At 51.0% G+C, this 22,837-nt stretch overlaps 1 protein-coding gene across 2 annotated transcripts in view; it reads right to left on the minus strand.

Annotated features, from left to right (window-relative positions):
* The window catches only part of Fatp1 (Fatty acid transport protein 1), a 115,243-nt gene that overhangs the window by 57,197 nt on the left and 35,209 nt on the right, over nt 1-22,837 (minus strand). The window contains exon 1 of one of the 2 annotated variants that reach the window (XM_055063380.2): nt 5,226-6,114. The exons of the other annotated variant lie outside the window; for it this stretch is intronic. The gene's annotated coding sequence lies outside the window, so the exon portion shown is untranslated. Of the gene's footprint in view, nt 1-5,225; nt 6,115-22,837 lie in introns of those variants that run through there. 2 annotated transcript variants of the gene reach the window in all.

The raw sequence follows: 22,837 nt of genomic DNA on the forward strand, positions 1-22,837 counted from the left end.
GTGCGGCCCCCGTGTTTATCACAGAGATATTGCTCATTGACAGTTTCAGATTTATGGTTTCCTGTTCCTACTGTGTCATTCTTTACATATTCTGTTTACTGCAACGGAATTTGCTGCACTTTTTGTTGTTGTCTTTATTTTGCCCCTCCTGCCAGGACCCATTTATGATCTGCAGTATGCTGTAAATAATAAATAGTAATAATAATTCCAACGGTTCACTAAACGACGGCTTGGTAGGCTGCCGGTACGCAGTTGCTGCTTGCGCTCGGCTGCACGAGCCTGTTCTTGCGCCCAGGCTGCGGCATCGGCACGGCGTAGACGAGCTCGTTCCCGGTTCTGCTCGCGGCGTTGCTGATCGAAAGCTGCCTGCTCCTCAGGAGTACGTACGACGCAAGGCATACCCATTTCGGAACCGGAGAAAAACCGAGAAACTGCTGCGCGCGCGCTCGGCTGCGACGGAGAACAACGACGTCACTGGCGCAGCCAATCGCGCGCCTCGCCGTTTTTTTTTTTTTTTTTTTTCGCGCATGCACATGAGGTTGCGCCGGAGGAGTTTTCGGCGTGCAGGCGACAGCTAGACGGACGGACGGACGAATCGGCTAGCCATATACAGCCTCGCTGTAAAATACATGCTTATCAGGGGAGTAAATGAAGGCAGAACTTCCCCCTTTTCGAATTTCGTGCCCCGACCGCGGCGTCGTGAACGAGTGTAACAGCGCGTGACTTCAAACCTGACATTATATAGCTTAGTCATTCAGTATACCTTCTGAAGTAACAACCACACGGAGCGCATTTATGACGCATTTTGGCGGCTTGTTTCCCGGCGTCGTCGCGTCCATCTCACGTGCAGCATTGGCTGTGCTTTAAACGTCAGCCGGAGTGTGCTCCACGATGTTACCGTTTAAAGCAGACAAACTTTTTCCGCGTTTTTTTAGGCCCCACAGAGCGGCGCGGAACCGACGCGCCAACGTCAGGCGGTGCCACGTCACGTAGAAAAAAAACGTCACAAATGCACTCCATGTGGTTATCGCTTTGAGGAGGGTTGTATGCGTCTGCATCACACCAAATGCAGCCGAAATTTTGCCTCGATTCTTCCACCGCGGCAGCTAAGGAAGGAATATCATTGTGCAGGGAAGCTACTCGGCGACTTTGGATGTGGTTCACGCTACAGATCTCAATTCATTCACATTGAAGAATCGTGACTTGAAGTCTATACATGCGCAAAGTGCCGTTAGCGCCTCCAGCATCCATGCATCGGCACTCGCGGTGGCATGCGAACGCAGCAGACAAGCGCGATCCTCTGTTCACCTTTGGTCCCGATAGTAGGCTGCCCTTTTACTCACAAGCATGTGCCACATATTCTCAGCTAGGCGCCCTGCATACAGAAGGCTCGAATGCTATCGGAACGATAAAAACGGCCGATGACCGCATTAAACAACGCAATCTGGAATGATACTATCCGCTGAAAGATACCACGCAAAATAAGAGGAGACTTACAGGGGGAAAAACGTCAATAACAAGTATACCGGATCTTTCAGCGAACACTTTCAAAATTTTTAAAAATTTCCTGTGGCAGATAGCTCAATTCTAGCTTATGAGCCAGTCTACTCGAAGCGGCGGACACTACTTGCAGAAAAAAAAGAAATGCAAAATCGACTAATTAACAAGAATTCACTAATTAACTTTTAGCTAATGATCTTATGACCCATATTGCAATTCACAAATTCTATCAGTGGACTTCGCAAGGCGGATCCACTTGAAACGAATACTGAGGACGACACCAGTTTCGAGATTTAAATTCCCGAACTTGGCGGAGAAATGCATTGGCGTTCTAGTTACTTGTGCGCTTCAATGCATGAAACGACGTTTTGTTAACAAATTAACTGGAACGCCAATGCACTGTAATAGGATAGCATTATCAGGTTCGGTCCACCTACGCCTATGATTGCACTGCCTCCAGGACAGGACCGGCAAACAAACCACATTTAAGCTCTTTCGATGGCACACATCGTGCACTGGTATATGAAAGGCCCACCAAGTCATCACTGTCTATGTCGCAGTATCCGGGATCGGCCCACTTGGCGAGACACGCGGAAAGCTAAACCACGGGAAGGTAGGCGAAGAAAGTTTCGCTTCATAGGAAGAACGGTACGTAGCGCGGCCAGCACGCAATATCGTAAGGTCCATATAGTACAGAAAGCTCGACACTGGCAACCATAGAGTTCCATACAATTACTAGAGGGAACTGTGGCGCTAGTGTCTACGGGAGCTGCAAGCAGGGCAGTTCAGCCAGCATGGGAATGATGGATACTATTAGATTTGGCGGTCGTAGCTGTATGAAGGAGCTTGACTCTTCGTCGGGACTTAGGAGAGCAGGATTTATTTGCAGGATTTACATTTAAAACAAGACATACATCGACAGTCTAGCGTGACTCCCAAATGGGGCCCGCAAGACGACGCATACAGCAAACAGCTTACGAGCACACAGCTCACTAGTACATTTCGAGCATGACAACGAGCACACAGCTCACTACGACGAGCACACCCTAGCAGCCGGCAAACGCTGCTTATAAGCACTTGTCCCCCCCTTGATTCCAAGCGAACGGAAACGTTCGTCCAGTCATCGTTCGACGTCACCGTTCGACGTCACCGAAGATGACCCGCCCTTTTGGAGGAGGTGTGCTCACATACTCGTGTTGCACATACACACAGGTGTAAAGGTCCGGAGCCGACGTCAGAGGGGCTTCGTAGAACTCTGCTCCCTCCCGGGTGGCGCGGCCGGGTACCACATTCCTGAGCTGACCCCGCGCCACGTGGCTGCCGGTTATCCGCAGTTCTCTGAAGTGCACCCCGTCTGGTTGGATTGGAACACGTGCAGCGGGCTGAAATAGCTGGCACGTTGCCACCCCGCACGGCCATTCCTAACAATACGTAGTACGAGGGACGTTCCGAAAGTAAGTTTCGTCATTTATTTTCGCACGGAAACTTTATTGAAAAAGGAAAATACACCACGGCATCATGAGCTATACACCTTGCACTTTCTTTCCACATAGTCGCCACCGGCATTGAGATATTTGTAGCGTGCAATCAGTTTGAAGAAGCCCCTCTGGTAAAACTCGGTGCCCTGCGATGCAAGACCTGAGGCAGGACCTCTTCACCATGAACGATCTGTAGGCGTGCATTGAGGACGGACACACTAGTACCACATCCCCATTCACACCGGACAAGAGCACGCACTTCCATTGGCGACCACGTTGTCAGCACACGTCTGTCTGCCATTGTGATTTATACTCGAATAACCTCGCGCACGCCGGTCTGCTGCTACTCTCTTCTTCGGCGCTCTGCGCATGCGTCATTCCTCCTCTGCTGACGCTCCTTCCGTCGTTGAACCAGCAACGGGCGTGGCTCCTTATGGCGATTGTTTGTTTCACCTGGTGTACCATCTCTTTCAAAAAAAAAAAAAAAAAAAAAGCCGCAGTTTACTTTCGGAATGTCCCTCGTACATGGATGTGCCTAAACTTCATCTTCCTGGCTTTAAATAGCTACGTGACTTTGCAAATTGATAATTTGAGAATGTACTGCGTTATAAATAATTAGACACTAAAATTGTCCGACGCCAGAATTCGAACTCAGGACCTCTAGCACAGAAGCCAGATACTGAAAGCGTTACGCCACGGACGCATGGACAAGCGGAAACACTGCAATCAGCAGTGATTACGCGTGCGTGCAGTCTTATTACCCTATTCATTAAAAAAAAAAGTATAAATAGCTTTGAAATTTAGGCCAACTGATGCCCAGATAAAACGTTATAAACGAAGCCGCAAGAGCGTCTGAAACCTCAAGGACGAAGGTCAGACGATCCACGAACTACCCATCATTCTCGTGGTTGCTGACCGACTGCAGCGCCAGACTTCCCTCCAGCGATTGCAGGAAACTATGCTGGCAACCACTGCCGCCACAGCGCTGGTGCATACATGTTGACAAACCGGAGGACGAAAGAAAACAAGCACGTCACAGTCAAGCATAACGAATACGCCACGTGGAAGCGACAAACGTTACGACGGAAATACCCGCGACCGGAGTGCATATATATATATATATATATATATATATATATATATATATATATATATATATATATATATATATATATATATATATATATATATATATATATATATATGCATGCGCGGACGTAATGAATTGCGCAGGATGAGACACGCGCCGGCGCGCACACACGACGGCCTCGTCGCGGAACGCTCACGCAGAGCATACATACGCGAGCAATTGTCGAGGACGCGAACGAAGGTAAATGAGCGCCGCGTTGCAAAGCCGAGGATTAATTACAATGCATGGCCGGGGAAAGATCGATATCTCATTAAACGCAGGCTGGCGCTGCGCTGATGAACGATAAGGGCGACATGCGTATAGAACACGCTGCAGGTTACGTATACGCACGGGAGGGAGCTCTGTGAAGGTGTGAGAACGCCTTGTCCCTGACGAGCACCGATCAGATTTCTCTTTTTTTTTTGCGCGGCCTTTAGATAACGCGAGAAACTAAAAGAAAACGCCGAATGCCTGGGCGCACTATAGTGACCGCCTCTCGACCACGCTGCTGCACGGCATCGACCGGCAGACGCGATTAAAGGAAAGCGATAAGAAGCGCTTACTCAACGCTCAGATTTCGCACTCGCGGACACAATGGAAGCGTTGATCGGCTTCGACGCATCGGGTTTTTCTTAAGAGTCCGACCAGTCCACTCTGATACAGATCGACAATATCCGTTCGAGTGCCTAAGGCGCGAGCGCGCGCGCGCACGCACACACACGCACACACGCACACACACACACACACACACACACACACACACACACACACACACACACACACACGCACACACACACACACACACACACACACACACACACACACACACACACACACACACACACACACACACACACACACACACACACACACACACACACACACACACACACACACACACACACACATCGCGTAACGCAGAAGAGAAAATAGCACTGCGACGATAAGCAACATTGCGGTGCACTGTTCGCAATGACGCCACGGTCGGTGGCTGATGGAATCACGATGGCGTCACCTGACGCGACCGCCGCGCCCCTGTGCGCAGGGCGCGAGAAAGGCGCGCTCGCGCCACGGCCGGACTGAAGGCAGCGCGCGCACGCACGCACGCAGTTTCTTACCTTGCGGCATCGATGGCGGATCCCCCTCGGTCGCGTCACCCGCCGCTCGCGGAAAACTAATAAAAGCGCGTCGCGGTCGACGGAAGGCCGCGTGGATGAGAACTAAACGCGGGGGCCGATCAGAATCGACTCCAACCGGGGGCGCACGCCGTCGAAGAGATGCCCGGCGGCGGCGGGCGCACGGCCAAGGACCAAGCAGGGAGACAGAATCTCCGATGGCGAGCGAGGTTAGCGTGGACAGAAGCTCGCGCGAGATATTACGTATCGCGCTTGGCCGCACTGCTGTGCGCTCAGGGTTAGTAGCGTGCAGGACCGCCGATCCACTACGGCGTGCATCGTAATCAGAAAGTGGTTTTGGCAAGTAAAACCACATAATCTAATCTAATCTAAAAAATAAAGGTCGCCATATTTCGGCACTACAAAAAAGAAATGCTCACTTTGGCTCGCCGCGCCGAGGTCAGCGGGTCGGTCAGGCGAGTGGGGAGACGTGCGCAGTGCCAAAAACGTATACAGCCCTGGCGCCCGCGACTGGACGATAAGCAACTTTTACAAATACGAAACGATAAAAAAAATACAAAAAAAAGAAGGAACAGAGGAAGCGCATAAACGCAACCCGCTGGCACTCGACGATCTGTTACAGGGCAAGCTAATACGAGGGCATCGAGATTGCCCTGGCGATTGCAAAATCCTTGCGTCGACATTATCGCTGTCGTGCGCGGTAAACCTTCTAGGGCAGCCCGCCTCCCTATCTCTCACAACCTCCGGGAACATACAGATTGCAGCCGGATTACAGAAGGTTCCGTAGCTGAAGGAACGATGGAAGTCGACGATTGAAAGGCTTGACAACATCGAGAAAGCTAGCGCGTTTAATCACGCCCGCGCTTCCGTAACACTGGCGCTGCGATGCGGTTAACCAGGCGCACCTGTCGCGGCACATCCAGTGCTCATTATACAGAAAGCGATACGGCTAAAACGCTCGATTAGCTAGCAGCTGTTTCCGCGTGGAGAAAATAAAAATAAATGTAGGGTATTCTCGCCGACTTCCTGCTAACAGGCAAATGAATTAGCTCCTGCTGGATATGTGGCTTGCGCTCATATTAGAGCGAGGTATACGAAAAAAATAGAACGAACTTTTAGAGCGAGGTACGGAAAAAAAGAACGAACGGGTTCGCGTACTGTTTCAACAAGATGGTCGAACGTAATCTCATAAAGCATCCAGCGCAACCCAGCGTCTTACACGCACTGAAGGTTTCCTCGTGAGTGATGCTCTAGAGACTGTAGTTCGTTCTTGAATGTAGAAAAGACATAAATGGCAGGTCTCGAAAAAGTGGCGAACCACCTGAGAAAAACTAATGCGTGCCATCCAATTGCGTCTCGACAGACGTTTTAATGTAGCGAACATAAAATCAATGAAAACACAACAGGCATGCACAATTCAAGACGAAATCGAAATTGTTTTCCACAGGAAAGAAAAAAAAAGGGGGGGGGGGAGGTTGCCACGCCGAAAAAAGACATTTCAGCACGCATTCAGTTCGGCTCCCACGGCAGAAATAAAACTAAACCTCATAATTTCTGGGCCAAATATTCCGTAAAACCGGATCGTCGCGTACATAAGTGGCGATTAAGAGTCCGTCTCCCAGGCCTGTGGAAAAAGGCACACAGAGCATCGTGCGTGGCGCGTTGCAGTCATGCGGATTCATTCCTGTTGGAAATTCACGCGTGCAGTGTGAATAACGTCGGTTTAGAATGTACAGGTTGTCTGCTAAACAGAAGTGACTGCGCGCCGACATGAAAAGGAACACCACATTTGCATTCAAAGCCGGCAATTTTGCTTGTTCTTGCACTTAAATAGAGAAGTCCCATAATTGTTATTCATCAACACTACCACTACATAGCGAACAGCAGTTAGGTTCTAGTTCAAACGTGCGAAGAAGAAAGATTAAGTAGTTCCCTTTCGAACCGGCACAGACTGCACGCGTGTACCGACAAGATACTCGACTGCAAAATATTCCCCGAGCGAGGCTAACTCGCTTAACTCTGCAATTGATCAATTCGCTGTTTTGCCACGGCTTGGCACACGTATCGTTTAACACCAACGATCTGCTGAACGACGCGAACAACTGTTGTGTTCGTCGACTGCCTTTCTCTTTTCTTTCTTATTTGCTTGGCCCCTAACTTTCGCGTGCCCTGAACTATATAACGAGTTTCACATCGCGAAATTGGCAAGATCTTGTGCGCCACGAGATAAACAACGCCTTGCACTATTACGTCCTAAGCTGACACTGGGGCCAATGTTTACGCCAGTTGCAGAGATTTGTACACGCGTCGCTGATTACCGGTCAAGAGGGAGCAATCAATGTCGAATGTTACTGTCCCTCCATAGCACGTCAAGCGCCACAGACACGCGCGGCTTTGAGGACTGGCTTGCAAATCGGTCAAGGCTACCCCGCCATGACCAATATACCAGAGACCACTGTGGAATTTCGAAAGGTACGTAGAAAACACGCAGCGCAGTGAACGCGTGAAACCGGCGGCACGATCGCTACAGCGGAACCAAATGCAGGCTATTTTGGTGTATTTGATTTTACTTGCGAGAGCCATTTCCGCATAAGTGCTCGCACTTGTTCGTGAGGCCCTTTTTCTGAAGTCGCTCGCGTGTCACACGAGCCTCTGAGATGTGCGATCACGCAAATCTATACTTCACACGCTTATGTTTCACATGGTTCACATGCCATTTTTGTCTGAAGCTTCTTGCGTGTCACGTCTAATCGTGCAAGAACAAAGGCGGAAAAAAGAAAGACGCAAAGTTGTGCACCGAAATCTCGGTGGCAGCAGCCCTCATTCGCCACGTGCGTGCTCGACGGCGCCAAAGTATTGCGCAGCAGAAGACTCAGAGGCGCGTGTTATCTACGTCTTGTTACCCTGAAGCGCCGACTGATGAGCAACATCGCGCACGTCAGCGGCATCATGCGTATAAGAGAGACCAGAACTTGCTACACCGAGTCCTTTCCGTGGCAGGTTTATGCGAACAGCCTGTAGTCCTTGTGTTTGTTTTACCCGCCGCGGTAGGTCAGTGGCTATGTATGGCATGGCGCTGCTGAGCACGAAGTTGCGAGTTCGATGCCCGGCCGCGGTGGCCAGATTCCGATGGGGGCGGAATGCAAGAACACTCGTGCACCGGAGTCCCACACTACGGCGTGGCCCTCATATTCAGATCGTGGTTTTCGCACGTGAAAACCCAGAATTGAACGTTCGTTTTTTTTTTGCCCCCGTGGATATAACAACCTGCATACGGGCCACAAACCATAAGCGCGCCGAATTGTTTTGTTTTTTTTTCCTGGACAAAGCCGCTCTGCCGTGACCGACAGCTGAAAAGCGACGTTACAGAATGTATCGAAAGCCGCGCAAAGAGCGTCCCTTTCATGTACTCAGCAACAGATCCGTAACCGAACACGTTAATGCGGCCACACGAAGATGGAGAGTTGATTGGCGCTGGGCGGACAAGGGAAGCCGATGTTTCCCTCACGAAGACAAGTCTTGTAGTCCAAACGTTGGCTGCGGGCTGAGGCTTCCCATGTCCGCCCACCTCTCAGCCAGTAACCACAACCAGAAATTTATTTTCGGGGTACTTTCAACCTGGCCTTAACTTAATGCATTATTCCTAGCCAGCTGGAAACCTGGTTCTTAGATGGGTTGTCTGAAATATCAGACCAACAGCGTAAAGCGGCGGAAGCGAACGAAACCACCTCAATTCCTGATCTCTGAAGAGAGGACTTCAACATTGTTTTATCCCGCAACTGCGAGCCATACCATCGCCCCAGGCCTCCTCCTGGCCGCACACAAGGCGGACGAAACAGAAAAGAAGTTCGGGGCATTCATGCTACTGCGTTGCAGCACGTTCGCGCGTCGCATCCCTCAGCGAAACAGGATGATGAAAACTAACTTTGGGGAATGGGGTACAGGGGAGGAGCCCTTAGTCCAGGGCCCCTGTGATGTCTTTGGAGATGGCCTTGGCCCGGTGAATGATCGCCCGGCGTGCCTCAGGAGTCCCACTGCGAAGGGCTCCACTGCTCCATGGCGAGGATGGGTATGGGTGGGTAGGAAGAGAAGATGGGCGAGGCACTCATCTTGCCGTGGTCAGGACAAGCGACATGGTCAGATGAACCTCACGAGAGACATTCACTCCCAGGCACCGGTCAGTGCCAAAAAAAGGAAAGGGCGCCTCGCTTTCGCTTTCCGCAATCCTTCCCTACTGCCCTTCAGCGCGAGTGGAGCGCATTCGCTGTCACTTTCTAATTTAGCCCTGCCGTTTTCCCATGCGCCCGCGGTGGACGCTGTCATGCAGACACGTCAGATCATTAGTGACGTTCGGCAGGTTGCACGCTCCAGGTTTTTTTTTTTTAGCGGGAGGCCAGCAGCAGCAGTGAGTTGCGAAGGCCGCCTCTCCTCGCCGCGGCCCGGCTGGCCCCGGCGTCTCCGGGACTGCGAGGGGATGAGAGAGAGACTTCGCATACACACGAGCGAGCGTGAACTGCTCGCGCGCTATTCGGGTCAGGCGACGGGGAAGTCCTGGGCCGCGCGCACCGGTGGTGAATCGGCCGAGCGCAGAAAACGGTTCGCGCCGCCAACGGACAGAATTCGCGCGCCACGGCGGCTACCAGCTTCCTTCCTTCCTTCCTGCTTGGCCGGCCAGCGGGGGAAGGAAAAGAAATGAGAAAACGGCTCCGCCGAGCGCAACCATTGGCGCAACCGCCGATCGCTGAGAATGCGCCACGTCTCTACTGCGCGCCCGTATTCACGTTATTCGTGTATAGGCGCACCTTTCTGGAGGCTCGGGAATAAAATAGGGGGAAAAGACATTTCCCTTATCATACAGTCGCTGTAACAACGTAAGCAGCGCAGATGCCTGTGATACGAAATAAGCAGTTCACATTACAACTATACTAGCAGTGTGCGAAGCTTCGGGCCTGCTCAAACATGACAAAAAAAAAAAAAAAAAGGGAAGAAGAAACAGGAAAAGAAGCTCTAACTGTGCTCAGTGACTATAGAGAGGTATAAAGAGACGCAAAGTGCACATAAACGAACCTCTGTAGTACGTATCCACATTCCTCGCTCTGGCCCCAAAGATGCCATTTACTTTCCCTTATGAGGCGAACCTATGCCACACGGAGCGATCGTTTATGCGCATTATGCAAGCATGACTCGTGCGAGGAAACTTTTCAATATCCCATACGCGAGTCAATGTAGCGCTCCGCAAAACGTCAGTTGCGCGCGACGTTTCCCCATAACGACCTCCATCGGGCACAGAACCTTCGTGAATTCAGCACACAGGCGACACGAACTCATCGCTGAAGCTCTTCAGCGATGAGTTCAGCTGCTTCCAGCGCGCTTGGCTGCGATGCCATGCAATCCTTCTCTAAACTCTTTACAGTGCACGACGTGTTACGCCGATCGCTTGTGTTGCGTTCGAATGGTGCAAGCTGAATTCTCGGACGAGGCTCGTCGCTATTCGAGAAGACCACTGAGCGGTCACGAGAGTTGCGCCGTGCTTCCATGCCAGTCGCGGAGGAGTATTGCACAGCCAGAACCAGTTTTTTTCTTCCACCGCGACAAGAGTCAGCTGATCGAGGAAGAGAAAACAGAACACAGCCGAAGTCGGATCAGCTGTGTTGCTATTTTAGCCGAGAAAAATGTACGGCTTTGGCTTTCGCTGCGGCTCGCTTGATCGAACAAGCCGGAGCGAATGCCGAAACGCCGCTATGTCCTGATCCCATGTGACCACCTACTGCGTCGTGACGTCAAGACGCAGAGACCTCATGGGTAACGACACCGAAACTAGCAATAGACGGGTTATGAGAGATGCCGTAGCGATGGGGCTACGGAGCAATTTCTACTACCTAGGGTTCTCTTTAAGGTGCGTCTAAATCTGAGTGCGTTACTGCAGATGGTGGTTATGGCACATGAAACCTCAAAATGTATCTTTTTTTTTTTTAACTGGCGCGGACTTGCTAGGAAAATGCGAGTCTACACCTAAGACCGCCACATGCGTGTTGCTCGCGCATTATCTGACAGTGCAAGTAGTTCGAGCCACGGGAACGCCACAGGCTGCAACTTCGAGACAGACGACTGCCTAACGATGAATGGGTGCTTTAGAGACAGCGTTCGAGACAGCCCGTACAAAAGTGCGGTGCATCGAGTCGGCTGCTCGAAAAGAAACTCCATCACCCGAGGAATTCCCAATCCCCCTAGGCGATCGGCTCCTGAATACCCAGCGATAAGGATCTCGCTTCTGGCGCTAACACAACAGTGTCTAGTCATACCAGCGCGGGGAAAGAACATCGCGTAAGCAGGTTGTAGTGGAGCGCAATTAGGAAAGGGACTGTGAGAACAACGAAAACATGTACTATCGCCCTTGGACAACTTTAGTTTGCCGGCTCTCAATCCCACCACGACGAACTAAGAAGCCAAGCCAGCAAACAAGACCATCACGGCCGCGGCGCGCGGGTCTTGTTTGCTCCCCCCCCCTCCCCTATGGTAGCCAAACAGCGGTCAACAGCAGTGCTCGCTAGCATGTTTGGCGGTTCGCGCCAAGGTCGACCACGCGCAGCGCTGACGTCATAGTGACGACGACAGCAGCAGCCACCTCTCGCTGTTTCGTCAACGCTTGGGCGTAAGTCGCACGAACGGTCGGATCAGACTCAAGAAAGGTGCGTGCGTGCGTGCGCGTGCGTGTGTGTGTGTGCGTGTGTGCGTGTGCGTGTGTGCGAGTGTGCGAGTGTGCGTGTGTGCGAGTGTGCGAGTGTGCGAGTGTGCGTGTGTGCGAGTGTGCGAGTGTGCGTGTAAGTCGCGTAAGAGAGGGGGAGTGCGCAACGGTGGAGCGAGATAAAGACAAGCATTGGAAGGCGCAGAAACAATGGAAGCGAGGAAACTTGTCAAACAACAGTCCCAAAATTACACCGCGCTAAACATTTAGTAGCATGAGCTCGAGCGAGCGGAAACGCTCGAGCTCAAAGTCGGAGGCACACGGTCGCGTCCCCCGTGCCCCGTTCTTTTCTTGTAGCCTTCGCGTTTCCCGAAATTCGCGTGGAATCATGTCACTATGTATAGTATAACAGCGCTACTTCGTGCAATTCGATTCGTCGCTCGGGCTTCCGCCGACTAGAACAGCGACTTCGAACGAAAAAGAAAGCCACAACAGGCCACAAATTAATTGGCTTTCTGTTCGATTTCTTTTACGCGTCTGTCGCATATACTGCAGTCACCGCGTAATAGCGCAGCACATACTCACTTAGTATTACATGGCATGGAACACTAGCTTAGACAACATCGAAGTTAAAGGAGTAGCGACACGGAAATGTGTTCCGCTTCCTTAGCTTGTTTAGATATAGCTGTGGACTCCATAATAACGGTACGAAGCCTTAATTCCTCGAGAGCCCCACATATATTTACTTACAGCACCTTTTAAACGACCCATTCAAAAACGCGCGTCGAGCGCAGCGCGGCTTCTGACGTAAAAAAAAAAGAAAAAGGGGGGGGGGGGGGGGTAGACTCGCACGCCGCCAAAATGGGAGGTGGCGTGTGAGCTAACGTCAGTCAGCTCGACGGGGCAAGAGTACTGAATGGAGGACATGGCTTTCGGCACTATATATGACCACAGTGTGTGCGTGTGTTGTGTGTGTGTGTCTTATCAGGTCCGAAGGTGCGCTGCTCTTTGCGCGCGTTTTGAAATGGTCGCATTAAAAGGTAACGTAATTCATTATTCGTAGCGGTCACGGGGAACTGAGGCTTCACAGCGTAATTACTGTGTCCGCGGCTATCCAATGAAGCAATAAAAACGAAACGAAAGTGTTCTGTTAGCACTTATTTAAAGACTTTTGTGCCAAGATCAGGTCTGATGGTGCTCTTTGCACGGGAGTAATATTGTTGCGAAATTCCTGAACTTATTTAAACAATGTTTGAATGCCATTCGCAAATGTTAGAACAGTGACGGTGACACTGTTTCCGAGTGAACGCGGAAACATGACAAGTTCCTTGAGCACACTCCAGGTCTAAACATGATCCATAAATAACCATGAGTCATGATCAGACACATACACTATAGCGTTGATACCCATAGCATTGTCCCGAATCGCGTGAGGAAGGCTTTTCGAGACAACGTCAACAAACGTCGAGGCATTTCGCCGCACGTTTTTGGGGATATATTTCTCGAACAGGAACGCCGGGACTCTTAGCCCCGAGCGTGGGCTGCAGCTGCTATTTCGAAATGACACCGTTTGCCATGAAGCCACTGAGGAATTGTCGAAATTCTAAGCGGACTAGTGTGCTATGCGATTGTCGCAAAAGTTCCGCCGCGGCGAAAACGTCTTGTCAAAGGAAAAGAGAAAACCACATCTGCATATCTCTACTGCACTGCTGTCCGAGCAATTTGCCCCAGTAGCAAACGTCCCTGTAATACACGCGAAGGAAACTTCGAGGAACTCGGTTAAAAAAAAATTCAAGTGGTCGCAACACTCCGAAGAATCTTAGATGTGCCCGCGCGCCTGCCCTCCCGCAGCGACCTTTCCTCAACCAGGCTTCGCAGCATGCCTTTGCGGCAAGTGCATGCAAACAATGAGAACCGCGTTAAACGCCTCTCTCTGTATCTTGCACAACCGCTGGAGAACCACTCACGGGTGTCTCGGGGCATGCGAAGACAAAGCGGCGCAAACCGAAGCAATCCTAACGTGGGCGCCAAAGAAAGGATAAAGAAGAATGCATGCATGAATGCGCGACAATGTGGAGGAAAGTCGTCCGGCAAGTGCTCGCAGGCTCGACATGGAACAATAGGCGGGGACAACAGTGCCTGCTGCAAACCCAATTTTTTTCCTGGCGTTGGCGCGGGAACTTCCATGGCGGTGTCGTTCTTGTTGTGTGCTTTCTGGCTTACCAAGCTTCCTCTCGCGGTAAGAGGGCCGTATGATTTATCAATATAGCTCAAATTATTATTGTTAGTGTGTGTGTGTGCGTGTGTGTGCGTGTGTGTGCGTGTGTGTGCGTGTGTGTGCGTGTGTGCGCGTGTGTGTGTGCGCGTGCGTGCGTGTGTGCGCGTGTGTGCGCGTGCGTGTGCGTGCGTGTGCGTGCGTGTGTGCGCGTGTGTGCGCGTGCGTGTGTGTGCGTGCGTGCGCGTGTGTGCGCGTGCGTGTGTGTGCGTGTGCGTGCGTGTGCGTGTGCGTGCGTGCGTGCGTAACTTTAATACTGTCCTTGCTGCGTTGTAGTATATACACCGTAGTCGTATGCACGCGTCTCCAGCCGCGTACCGAGCGCTGCGCGACAAGCACACGTTGGGAAACCCGCGCGAAGGCCACAGACAATTCTCACCGCTGCTCTCGGAGGCTGCAAACAATGAAAATAATAATAATAATAATAAAAAAGCAGAGCCGCGCATTTCGTCCCCTAGCGCGTCTCGTTTGCGGCGTCGGCTGTTTTGTGATGGTTGGTTTAAGCGCATATGGGCGCGTAACCTTCGCGACCATTCTCGCTTTCGCGTCACGTGACAAGCGCGCTGTGTGCCACACGCTCTGCCAAGGACGACGCCTCTCTGAAGGGAAGACGGCACACCGAGCAGCAGCAGCAGGACAGCGGGCGGGGTTGCTCCAAATGAAACTACGCGACCGAGCGAGAGAGATGAAGAAATAATGAGACAAGGCTGGCGTTAACCAAGAGCCTCGTTGTCAAGAAGCGCCAGCAATATAAGCCAATCATGGTTGCGAAATGGCCTTTATTTGGCCAACACCGGGCGGCAGGATTACATGTAGCTCGTATTAGGCAGATTATATACAGCTCAACTGAATGTGTTTCTTCAGTGCGCCTTCAACGCGAAACCGCTTTTCCCTGCAACGACCCGTGGAGATAAAACTGACGACACCGCGTCAGAAAAGCGCCAACACGAACAAGACAAGGAAGTAGAGGGATTATCACGGAGGTCGAGAAGGTTACAGTCAAGTGTTCGACCCCTAAATCATATCTCTTGACACCGAGAAATCTCATATGACATGGTTATGCCAAGAGATAGGACGAACCCGTATCGCAGAAAACGTTCCTGTGACAAACTATAGAGTGAACGAAAAGGGCCTGAGAATTCGGCATGGACGGACTAACTATTAGGCGTGTGCAACACAGATAATGGGTCAAGTAAGCCCTAACTAGGGGTGGGACCAGGGGCCCAAATTCATTTTGGAGCAATTTTTGGAGCAGTCTGGAGCAGACAAAATTGAATTTTGGAGTAGCGTGCAGCAGATTAAACTTTATTCTGGAGCAGCTTGGATCAGACTAATTTCATTTTGGAACAATTTGGAGCAGGCCAATCTTAATTTTGATGAAATAATAGAATATGGCATCGCACCTTGAAACAACGACAAAACAAAATAAACCAGCACGAATCGTGTAGTGGAAGCTTCCTTTGTAGATATGTAGTGTATTATAGAATCTGGAAGAGTGGGTCGAGCGGCGGCACGGTGCAGGCTTTCCTGTAAAGCCGCAAGCATCGGTGGCGCTACGATCAAACTATATATTCCCGCGCCGACGTTCATGATGATATCGGGAAATGTTCTGAAATTATGCAGTCCAATTGACGCGGTAACATAATTTCTGGGTCACCATGTCATCGCAGACCCAGAGAGACGCAATTGGCCCTGGGTTGGATATAACTTAGAACTAGTCCAATCTGTTTCTATTGCCATAGCAACTATTTGGGCACTCTAGGCGCGTTTCCGCCGTCGCCTTCATATTCCGCATAAAGACCAGGGGCGAACACATCGTCGCCGCGCCCTGTATGCTGTATACGCGAATGAAAGCGCGCGAGGGTGAGCCGACGACGGCGGCGGTTCAATCTCGCGCGCGCAAGGGAGGAAAGCGGGGGGAGGGGGGGCGTTCTCCGCGGCTGGAGCTGTGTATGGCGCGGCCTTGCGGGCCCTATCTTGAAAGCGATCTGCGATAGGGATAGAGTGCGAGTGATGATAGCTTCGTGTGTGCTGTGTTTTCGCCGCTTAGTTCACGTTGATGCCAGAGGCAGCACGAAGGTCATTTCGCTCGCTGCCGCTGCCGCGCTTCCTCACTCCAGCGTTTTGACAGCGAGTTTCCACGGTCATCGAGTCAGATTTCTTCACGTTTGTTCGTGTGTGCGCGACACCATGCTTGTTATTTTACTTAGTATGCCTATGTTTACAAGTTAATACCGTCGATAAAGCTACTATCCGTGCATCGTATAGCTGTCTACTAATTCGCTATCGCAATCGATGGTTCACCATTCGGGCGAAACTGCAACTTTTCATTCCAAATCCGCCATCATAACCTTTCGTGATGGGTCAAAACGGCTCATACGTCACCCATATATATGGGCATAAATACAGATTGGAATAGTTTTACGTTATGCCGGCCTTGGGGACAAAGACGCCCACCCTCCGAACCCGCTGCAGCGCGCGCCTCCCTAATATCCAGTTCGCTCGCAGCGCCCTCGGCCTACTTTTCGTTGTTTTGCGCCTAAGCTAGGGAGCGCCGCGCAGCTCGGCCCGCTTAACCGTATTCTAGCAAACTTATATAAAGCCGCCCTGGCCGTTCCGACAGGAGCGACAACAGCCGGAAGTGGCCGCGCGCGCGCCGGCTACTTGCCGGAAGCGCCGAAAAGTGCAGCGCTATAAGCTCGAAAATTACGAGAAACTGTGCGGGAGGCGCCGTCACATGGTATACGCGGAATGTGAACGGCTACACTCCTTTTCGGAGAACGAATCAGCTCGCTGTTCGCGGCCACTGCCGGAGCACGCATGCCGAAGCCGTTCTGGCCCCAGCGTGGCGCAATTTCGGTCAATTTTCTTGGCTTGGCGCTGGAGTCCCACCTCTGCCTAACCACTAATTATGCACTACAACTAGGGAGAGAGGCAGAAGGGGGGGGGGGTGATTACAGCTTTCAAGTCGGCTCGGACGATAGAAATAAAGCGCATGTTCACAAAAGTTGTCATGGCAGAATCGATATATAAAGAAATAAAAAGAAACGGCCCCGTTACTGTTATCAACGCAGTAGGTTAAATAATCACCGGCAGTACCAACGATGTCAAAAACAATTCTGCACGGAGAATTCTGAACGATGCAGGCCACAAAACATTTTGATACACAGTAGTCCCAGAATGGAAAATAAACGATTTCACAGAAACGCAGAACACAAACACACACAAAATGCATCGCGCGAGAGTGCGAACATTGGAATTATCATTCAGGCGCTCAATTAACTCGACGATCATCCAGACACTCATGAGCCACTGCATCTGTACGTAAAGGCAGCGTCGCAAGTTCACGGACCACGGGGTCAGAGAAGAAGATGAATATTTTCGAAGGCCGAGCACGAAGCCGAGCATTCGGATATTTCCAGATTGCGTACCACTAGTGCATGCGAACAACGTAGTGTTGCACGGTTTTGCTGGCTACGCTCATAAGCTGCTCAGACATTCGAGGCTTTCTCGAATAATGCGGTCTGGAAAGTGCGCGTAAACAATCAATTTCCGTGAACAGCTCTCCGTGGTGAACGAGTATACTCCCCACCAACGATGACGGCCGGTTATCAGCTGCCGCACATGCGTCGGAGCTTACACCACATCGACGCGCAGATACGGGCGACGCCCCTGCCGTTATCGTTGCAACAGATGCGAACACGACCCTTCACGAACACACACGCGTACAAAATCGACGTCTCCGATTGTATCCAAATGCGCGTGGCTCTCGCTCAAGAGGCTCGTATGTCCAAACGCTATACAGAGTTGTCCCACGTAACTTGAGCCAAGATTTTAAAATGAAAGGCGCGTCGGAAGCGAATTGAACCGAACGCACACTATTCGCACTAGCCTATAGTAACTCAGGTAATATTTTGTTTTCCCCGTAACTCACCAATTAATTAAGTTTAATTACCAAACTTTCTTGACTATTGGCTGAGGACGCCAAGTAGGATACGCAAATTTGTAGAGCAACTTCAGAAACGACCGATCGAGTTATTACCTGTACGACACGTCTCACGTAGTCCTTTTTTTTTTTGGGTTGCAATGAAAGCTCGCGAAATAAGGAAAAAAAAAAACTACGTGACGGAACGGTTGTGCAGTGGTATTGTTGTTGAAAAGTTCCATGACCGTTTAGCATAAGTGTGGCTGAATTTTATTGATACAGCGCTCAATTTCCCCCTTCAAGGCGTGGCTGGTCGAACGGCGTCAAATCACATGATCTGGGCGGCCAGATTTGATCACCAAAACCAAACCTTGATTATTTTTTAAAATATTCCTCAACAATAAAAACGCGTTCTTTCGTGTAGCGCTCCAGTTTTAACAACACTGAAACGTTGGCAACACTTTAGCGCATAAATGGCACAAAATTCAAATCTTGCGTGAATTTTGGAACACCCTATACACGTTAAGCTAGATGACGCAGCATCGCATTCTAAATCGCGCGTTAAATACGTTATGCATTTTTCGTGCGCACCAACAATGTGCGCTACAGTCTTTCGTCAGACTCTGAAGTGATGGCAAACAGCACGCCTTACTATATATATATATATATATATATATATATATATATATATATATATATATATATATATATATATATATATAAACACCCAAAAGAAAATAAAGTAAACGAGTGAACCAAAGAACAACGCGTCATCTCCGTTCACTTTTAGTAGAAAAATAAAAAACCTTGGGGGCACGACGATCACATCCTTCCGCGCGAAATGTATTGAGGCCATGGTCTCAACTACCCCAGCGCAGCAAACAAACAAAACAGTGAAGCGTCACCAAAACGAAGTGCATGAACGCAGCACACCTATTATTAAACGCACAATTCCTACGACGCTGCAGTCGGAACATATCGCACTTCTTTTGGCCACGTTCTTTGGCACGAGACCGAGAGGTCAATGAATTTAAGTCAGATCAATAACAGAAGTTGTGCACCCCTTTTGCAAGCGCAGCGCGAGCTGACGGACACGAACACACTGCCATCGAAGCGCAACGGTTCACGCGCAGTTTTTGCGTCCTGAGACGGGCACAGAGAGAGAGAGAGAGAGAGAGAGAGAGAGAGAGAGAGAGAGAGACGTTATCGGGCATCGCAGAGCCGAGAAACAGTATCAGCCAGGCTCCAGAAACGCTATCGCAACGCTATACAACCTCGAAGAATAGAGGCCATCGCTGGGTGCCAAGTTGGCGCGCCGCGAGCATAAATTGACAGTCTCCAAGTTTGCGGACCATGCCAATGGCAACAAAACCCGCCAAGCGTATACGATGAAGATATCTGTTCACAATAAGCAAGTATCGCGAAGTCGCGAGTGACATCTGCGGGGACATCGCACCAAACGCGAACCGGAAGCAAGGGGGTAAAAAACGAAGTGCCTTCTGCCTAGCGGGGTTAGCCTTTGCAAGCAGACGGGCTGCGCTGATCGTAGGCATTTTTTAATCATTTTTATTTGTTAGAGCGCAGTTCTTAAGCGCCCGTTCCTGCGTTGAGCGTCAACGTGCATCGGCGTCGGCAGCGTAACTGAGTGAAGGATGAAATAGCGAACGCTGAGCGCAGCGGGGGATGAAAAACGAGGAGATCGCGAGGAGGAAAGCGGAGGAAGAGGCTAGAGAGAAAGAATGAGGCGGAAAGTGCAGGAGGAGGGTGGTATGGCGAAGGCGTGAGAAGAAAAGCGTAGTGCGGCGACGATGGCTACGAGATGGCGTCAGAGTAGCACGCGTGATCTGTTCACCGATGGCATGCGACTAGCGCGTAAAACGATACTACACAGGGTGTCCCAAATATCATGCACCAAGATTTAAAAATATGCAAACGCCACGTAGCTGGACAGAACCAAGGTAACATTGTTTGTCGTCGCTAGGAGATACTCAGTTTGGTTTCTGCATTCCGCCTAATAAATATTATAATTAGATGAAAAAGTGTCAATGAGAAAATTGTAGAGCAACACGAAAAAGCTCCCGATACAGCTTTCTGTTGCTCAATACGTGCTACATAAGTGTTTTTCCGAGCGCGAAAGAAGCCAACGAATACACGCAAAATCGCCGCGCGAGTGGCCGCTCGAGGCACTAGCGCGTATTCGCGGGCTTCTTTCACGCTCGAAAGAAAAAAAAATGATATGACATGCCGCTATAACACCGAATTTTATTGCCCAGTTTCTTGCTATCATGCCGCGAAATACGCAGAGTGCAAAGAACAAGGAACACGTGACCAATCATTTCAACAAACATAACCAGATCGCCAACAGTTCTGAAAGCCAGTCACTTAACTATTTAACTTAACGCCTCACTTCGTGCACAATATCCGTTTTCTTTTCTTTTTTTTCGTTTTTTTTAGTGATCTCGCGAACTCGAGATATCTGAAAAACCACATCCCGCATTTATATCTGACTGGCGCTTCCGTGCATGATTAAATAGAGGCACACCACGGAGTTACGCCAATACCATCAATAATACTAATAATAATAATCAAACGCACGGCCAAAGAAAGCCGCTACCGGAATTACAGCGCGGAAGAAGCGAAACGGGGAAGTTTCATAAAGGCGAGTCAGGCCGGAAACATTTCGAGAATGTATAGTATAACTTACGCAACAGTGCAAAGTATACAAGCACGCACTGCGCGAGTGTCCCTTCACCACGTAAGCGCCGCAGTCTGACGAGTCGCATATGACGCATCACTCTTTTGGACGAGTCTGCTTCACTTTTAGACCCTTGCGCTGCTCGCGGGGGGGGGGGGGGGGGGGGGAGCGACGCGGCCGCGCTTAGTCAAGCGGCGGAAAGAGCTTCAGTCAGAGCACACGTAGCAGCTGCTCCTCGGGGCACATATCACAGAGCTCGATCAAGGGGCGGCCTACGCGTTGAGCCAATGCGCCCGCACGCACTACGAAAATACAAGGTGACTCTTTCGCAAACTGGCATTGTATTCCAATCGCTCCCCCCTGCCCCCTCCCGCTCTCTCTTTGGTGGCCTTCTTGCTCGAAAGTATAGAAACCAGGTTAAACTTTCACTTTCCTCTTTAAAACGGATGACTTCGCAGGATAGAAACGAGTACACTTTATATCCTCGCCGAAACGAGCACCGAAAACGGAGCATTAATGGTGAGGAGATGAGGCGGGCGGGCAAAACAGGGGTCGCCAGAACAACACAAAACGCCGACACGATGGCAATTGTGCGTTTAAGAACAAATAGAACAGCCTCGAGTCTGCGCATCAGAAAAGTTCACGAAATATGTGTGTGTGTGTGTGTGTGTGTGTGTGTGTGTGTGTGTGTGTGTGTGTGTGTGTGTGTGTGTGTGTGTGTGTGTGTGTGTGTGTGTGTGTGTGTGCGCGTGTGTGTGTGTGTGTGTGTGTGTGTGTGCGTGCGTGTGCGTGTGTGCGTGTGAGTGAGTGTGAGTGAGTGTGAGAGAGAGAGAGCACGTAAGCTCTCCTTTGGCTCCCGTACTGTTGCGAACAGTGTTCGTTTTAACGCGTTGTCTGTTTGTTCGTGTGTGAAAGAGAAATCTCTATGCAGGAGAACATGTCGGAACTCGCAGCCAAACAGTCACGTTTGGAATAATATTTCTGCGCTAGTCTGCCCTTGCTTTTAAGTGGACAATAGTCATGCGTACGCTAGCCGTCGACCACGGCCAAGTTGTGCGCCACGAGCGCCACGCGCGGGAGCACGTCGCGCGTTACTAGGCATCGCGTCCGCCCCCCCCCCCCACCACACCACGCAGGGCCCACGACTCGGCGCGGGCGGCTGCACACGCGCAGCCCCCGCACAGCGACGCGCGCCACACCGCCAGGCGAGCAAGCGGCCCGAGGTGACAAGCCTTCGTCCGTGGCCGCCCGTCGTCGCTGCCGAACGCGCCTTCGGCGCCCCGCTTCGTCATCGCATGAAAGAATGACGGAAGCAGACGGGGGCCTCGATCACATATCTCTCGCTCCGACGACAATGGGAGCTGCCGGCGCGCCCCGCTGTGCAAGTACGAGGCGGCAGCCGCACGTGGCCTAACCTGTCGCGAACCTTCCGCCCCGGTGGGAGACTCGGCCGAGACGGCAGCACTGGGGAGGGAAGCAAGGGGAGCGCCGAAGAGGCTAGCCGAAGGAGAGAGCAGCAGTCCACGGCGGCGGCACAAAATCCCGGTTTCGAAAAGTGACGGCTTCAACGTCACACTCGGCCGCCCAGAAGCGCGGCGGGAAGGACGCCATAGAAGAAGGAGCCCGCGCGTCGCACCTTGCGGCCCCCTGGCCTCGGCCAGACGATCAGAAGGGGAGGCGCGCACAGAGCGCAATCGAAGGTCGCATTCTGTCGCATGCCGAAGCGGAATCGCCGAGAGCGTATACGTACAGGGTGTCTCAGCTAACTTGGGCCAAGTATTTAAAAAAAAAAACATAGGCGTTGCGCGTGTCGAATTGGCGCAGTATTGTTCTGCGCCATATGGAGCGCGTCGTGATATCTTTTTCCAATCCGCCAAGCTGGCTAATTAACAAACATTGCTTAATTGGTTTTTTAAATGGTAACTCTAGCTAAAAATCTGCAATACGAAGTTTGTAGCGCTTGTTCAGAAACATCGGAATATTTCACCGATGTTAACTGCCCCCTTTAATTTTT

The sequence above is a fragment of the Dermacentor andersoni genome, chromosome 1, assembly GCF_023375885.2.
Source record: "Dermacentor andersoni chromosome 1, qqDerAnde1_hic_scaffold, whole genome shotgun sequence".
In the NCBI taxonomy this organism is placed as follows: domain Eukaryota; kingdom Metazoa; phylum Arthropoda; class Arachnida; order Ixodida; family Ixodidae; genus Dermacentor; species Dermacentor andersoni.